Consider the following 6,000-nt stretch of genomic DNA (forward strand, 5'->3'; position numbering starts at 1 on the left):
CTTCGCGCGCTGCGGGAATGGGTCCGAGGGTGGCTCCGGGACCTCGATATACGCATGGTGCGGTTTCTGGGACGACTCCGGGATCGGGACCGGGATCGGCTGCCATCGGATCGACCATCTGTAGAAAGCTTCGAGGCCTGGTCGTCATCAGTGGCTGCATTGAACTCGTTCATTGCTTCGTAACTGTTGTGTCGCGTCGAGTGTGCTCGCTCCCATCGTCGTCGGCGCACCACGTATATAATGTGGTAGCGTTCTTTACATTCCCTGTCGGCAGTTAGGTGGGCTCCTCCGCAAAGCTTGCATGTTGGTGTGCAGTGGTGTTTTTTTTCAGGGTTCGGCACGCTGCAGCTTCTGCAGATAACGTGTCCAGGGTTCGGGCACACGTCTGCTCGGTGGTCGAGCCGACCGCAGGCGTAGCAAATATCTATCTGTCTACGGTGTGGTGTACATTGAAGTAGCACCGATCCGTATCGCACAAAATTGGGCACACGATGTCCATCGAAGGCCACGATCACTGCAGTGGTACTTCCGATGCGCTTGGCAGCCAAAGCTAGTGGATTGCGGTCGTTGACAATCTTCGCATCAATGTCCGCCGAACCGTCTTGCACGGGAATCCCTCGAATGACGCCTTTGCATGTAGAATGTGGTGCCGCTTCGTAGGCACTAACTTAATAGGTCTTGTCAGCGATGCAGATTTCCTTAACACGCACGTAGTGATTAGCATTTTCTCTCTTCAGCGTGCTTGCTACTAAGATATTCTGTTTAATAATGGAGCAGAGCGTGTCTGCTTGCTGTTCCGATGGGCTGATACCTGCTCAAGTCGAAATGGCTTCAGCGATTGTCGTTGGGCCAACCCTAGCGATGTTAAGACCCCCTCTGGGCCTAATGATAATGCGGATGTCGTTCTTTGGTAGGTGAGGCATTCGGCTTGCTCGAATAATTTTGTTCTTCACATTTTCTTTGTTGCGGGGCTTGTGCTTGTTGCGTTTCGAAGCGCTATATGACGGCACACGTTTGGAGCCTTCATTTTTTGCTCGGCGACACGAGGCAGTCTGCCAGCCTTGGTCTGGCGTGATTTCTTCAGGGTCAATGTCTTCCCCTGTCACTTGATACTCCATCGCTCAGCGAGACAGTGCGGCTACGGGGCGCGCGAGCAAGCACGCGCCACGTTAGAGCAAACAAGACACTCGTCAGGGCTAGCTGTCGGTGGGCGAGCGACGATGGCGGAGGCGAAATAAAAAGCAAGAAGCAAGGACTCACTGCGCCCAAATTGTGTCGGCAGAGTCCTTGTGTTTTGTGGAAGTCGTTGCACTAATAAGACGTTGAAATCACAAAGTGGCGTCGCAAAAACGTTGAAAAAAGCAGGAGCCGAAGTGGAAGCGTTCGCACATTTCGGCTTCTTCTTCTTCTTCTGCGGACGTATTCAGCTTTCCCTGCTTGTAACTGAACCCTAAAGCTTCATGTAGGTCTGTACCCACACGTATACCTGGGTGGATATTGCCGCATTTATCAGAACATGTTCCATCGTTTTATTGACTCCCCCACAGCATGCACAATGTTTGTCGTTACTGAATCTCGCTTTATGACTACGCTTTCTATGGCAACCCGAACTCGCTCCGAACAGTAACACGCTTCCCCTTCAATTATCATAAAAACTCTCCCGCCTTATTTGGTTCTTGCTTTTTCGGTAGTTACTGAGAATGGATGGATGGATTGATGCGGCAGTAGCCAATAGGCCGTGTGGCGGCTAAGACCAACCAGCCGGAATGCTTAGTAAACAAAAACTAGGTTTATTTTTCCTTTATATTGTGAAGTTAACAACCGGCACTCTGCAGCGAAGGATTTATTTTCACTGGTGCCTTCATTGTTGCTCGTTTCAATCGTGTCTTGATTGTTATCAAAGAGCCTCCTCATTGTTATATCTACCCGCTTAAGTCTATTTGGCCCTCTTTATCCCTAAACCACAGTGCTTTGCAGAACTCTGCACCAACATCCTAAAGTATAAGATGAAGCCCTGTTCAGAACATTATCAAATGTTCGGCAGTTTAATCCTCCTCACCACACGGACTGCATACGTGTCTTCCCCTTTCTATTTGGTGCGATAAAGCTCTGTTCGCAATACTTTCCTCCTGGCTTCAAACAGTGGAGAACTTCTCCGAGAATTATCATAGATCCTTTTCTCGGCAATTTCCTGCTTAAAATTTGATAGATCTCTACTGCCGACTTCCTAATCATGCCTATTATACACATGTTGGTATCTGTTTCCTTCACCTTCTTCTTAACCAAAAGTTCTTTCTGGCTTGCCACCCTGCTGCTTTCCAAGTATTTATCCACTAATTTTCTGGTTCGCTTCCTCCATTTCGTATCGACATTCCTCATATACAAATACACGAAAACTTTGCTAGCGCAACGCTCTTCCCCATTTATTTCCATCTATCCCGAATTTTTATCTTGCTGCCAGCTTCCCTGCCCTCGAATGATGTCCATCCCATATCACCTTCTACTTCCTGATTTGGTGTATTCCCGTGAGCTCCTATGCAGGCCTACTTATCCCACGTCACTTAATTTCTAATTTTGCTTGAACCTCTATCTTGATGCACTAAACCGCATTGCCGAACGTTACACTAGAAACCATGAACCTTTCCAAATTGCTCTCACAACGTACCTACTGTAGTTCCACAGTGCCCAATTTTTCGTAACTGCTGCATTCCTGTTACCTGGAGCCATTACGTATATTTCGTGTTCCATTGGGCACTCGGCCACATTGTTTATTCATAAGCCCAGATATTTGTATTTATCCATTTCCTCTAGCGTGACCTCCTGTATCCTAAGCTCATGACCTTCATAAACATGTTACAAGGGTTTATTAGGTCACGCAGCGACCGGGAGGATATCAGCCAGGGAGCGAACAGCCGAGCGATCCAGGTGATGGCAATGCGCTTCCGCCTGTGTCCATCTTCTTCCTCACAATAACCCCCGCTATGGAGAGGTAGCCATCCTGGCGACCTAGAGAGAGGTCAGAGGGTCATAATACGACTTGAGACAGTTAATGTAGGCTGTTTCTCGCCCCGACAACGAAGGTCGGAAGATGGTGTAATGGGTTCGACCACATAATTAACAAGACATCTGTGCAACCACGCGGTAGGGTACGTGATACTTCAGCAGAAGCTTAGACGGAAGGCCGAAAGCAGCAACTGGCGGGACCCAATGCCACATAAAAGAGTCGTTGGTGAAAGGGTCAGGAGAGATGTGGGAGTCGTGACGCTGTTTCTGGCGACACTGTTGGTCATATGTGAAAAAACGGGTCAGTTGTCGGCGTTTCTTGGCATGGTGAGCCACCGCAGACACAGGCTGGTAGTCACCAACGTCTGGATGATATGGTAGAATCGTATCAATGTTACTGGGGGGTTCACGGCTGTATAGCAAAAAGAATGGTGAAAATCCGGTGGCGGTTTGGGAGGTGGTGTTGTGGGCGAATGTGACAAACGGAAGAACAAGACCCCAATTGCAATGGTCTGATGCAACGTACATCGACCACATGTCACCCAGAGTTCAGTTCAATCGTACCGTTAATCCGTTTGACTGTGGTTGATATGCGATAGTGGTGCGTTGAATAATTCTGCATTCGGATAGGAGTGATTGCAACACGTCCGAGAGAAATACACAGCTCTGATCACTGAGCAGTTCACGAGTCGCGCCATGGCGGAGAACAAAGCTGCGTGAAATAAACGAGGAAACGTCTTCGGCTGTCGCTGAAGGTAATGCAGCGGTTTCAGCGTATCGTGTCAAGTGATCCACGGCGACGACAATCTAGTGGTTGCCAGCGCCTGTGCATAGGAGAGGCCCATACAAATCAATGCCGACGCGATCAAATGGTTGGACTGTGCAGGGAAGCGGCTAGAGAAGTGCTGTGGAGAGGTGCGATACTGGTTTGCGTCGTTGGCAGGCGAGGTATGAGCGGACGTATATGCAGACAAAGCTGTACATTCCACGCTAATAGTAGCGTAGGCGAAGGCACGTGTACGTCTTGAACACGCCACCGTGGCCACACTGAGGGTCATTGTGGAAAGCGGAGCATTGATACCAACGAAGATGGCAGCGCACGACTAATAACCATGTGCGGCCGTCGTTGTAGTAGTTATGGTGGAATAAAAAAACTATCGCGGATAGCGTAATGCTGCACCTGGCGGCGTAGCTCTCAATGAGCCGGGGTGGTCAGGGGGATTGACAAAAATTTTACAATTGTGGCAATACATTAGTCATTTTGTTGCTCCGAGGCCATGTCCGAAATAGCAAGTGGCGAAATATTGGGATTGTGACTAAATAGATTGGCGTCTGAAATGAGTGGGAAGCGTGATAGGGCGTCAGCATCAGAGTGGTCTTGGCCAGAATGATATACTACACGGATGTCAAATTCGTGGAGTCAAAGAGCCCACCGAGCGAGGCGACCCAAGGGGTTCTTGAGGTTTGACAACCAACACAGAGCATGGTGATCTGTTGCGACGTCGAAAGGACGACCGTAAAGGTAGGGTCGAAACTTCTGTAGATTCCATATCATAGCCAGGCACACTTTTTCAGTTACCTTGTAATTGGTCTCAGATTTTGTGAGTTCACGACTTGCATATGCAACCACGTATTCGGCGTTGGCATGGTCATGTTGTGCGAGAACAGCACCAAGCCCGACACCACTGGATCAGTGGGAATTTCAGTGGGAATCTCTGTGCGTGCACTCGTGGGAATTTCTGTGTGTGCACTCGAAGCGAAGTCACGCAAAATTGATGGAGATGTAAGCAGGCGTCGAAGTGTCGTAAACGCATCGTCACAAGCTTCTTACCAGGTAGATAGTTCGCTGTCGCCTTGGAGGAGTGCATTGAGAGTTGAGATGACAGTAACAAAATTTTGAACGAAGTGCCAAAAATAGGAGCACAGGCCAATGAAGGTGCGCAGTGCTTTCAGGTTATTAGGCTTCGGGAACTCGGATACGGCGCGAAGTTTAGCAGGATTGGGAAAATTGCCTTCTTTGGAGACGACATGTCCTGGTATAGTTAGTTTTCTAGCATCGAATAGGCACTTTGTGAAGTTAAGCTGGAAACCGGCATTTTGGACACAGGTCAAAACTTGATGCAACCATTTTAGATGGGTCGAGAAATATGGTGAAAAGACGACATAATCGTCTAAATAGTAGAAAGAAGTGTGCCACTTCAGACCACGTAAGATGCCGTCAATCATGCGGTCGAAAGTGGTGGGCGCGTTACTGAGAAATAATTGCGTTAGAGTGAATTCGTGTAATACATCTGGTGTTACGCGGTTTTGGAGCGGTCAGTCTCAGCCATGGGCACTTGTCAGTACCCAAAGCGTAGATCTATGGGAAAGAAGAACTCCGCTCCTTGCAAGCAGTTGAGTGCATCATCAACTCGTGGCAGCGGGTACACATTCATTCGGGAGATCTTGTTACGCCGGCGACAGAGAACGCAAATTCATTTTGTGCCATCTGTCTTCCGAACAAGGACGACAGGTGATGCCCAGGGACTGTTGAAGGTTGAATGACACCGTTTTTAAGCATACCATCCACTTCGTCATCAATAGGGCGCCTTTCACTCGCCGATACTCGGTAGGGCCGCAGTCAAAAGGGTGTATGGTTTCCGGTGTCGATAGTAGGCGAAATAGTCGTCGTGCGGCCGAGTGCCCTGGCATGGTAGTCAAAAGGGGAAAAAAACTTTTCGAGCAAGCAAAGAAGTATGTCTCGTTGTGTTGTCTTAAGGTCGCTGCGTATAGCTGGTGTGAAAATCGCGGTAGTGGTCGAGGAGTTGGTGTCTCGAGGGTGGCCATATCAGCGGGGTCGTCCATGGTATTGAATATCGAAGATGACGCCAGCGGGTCGGCTTTGCCGAGGGTTTCCCGTCAGTGCAATGTGATTGGCTCTGCCGATGGATTGACGATGTACATCACAGAGGTGCCTGAATGGAACTAGAGAACGGCAAAAGGCCATGGCAGTGATCG

Source organism: Rhipicephalus microplus, chromosome X (assembly GCF_043290135.1).
Source record: "Rhipicephalus microplus isolate Deutch F79 chromosome X, USDA_Rmic, whole genome shotgun sequence".
NCBI lineage: Eukaryota > Metazoa > Arthropoda > Arachnida > Ixodida > Ixodidae > Rhipicephalus > Rhipicephalus microplus.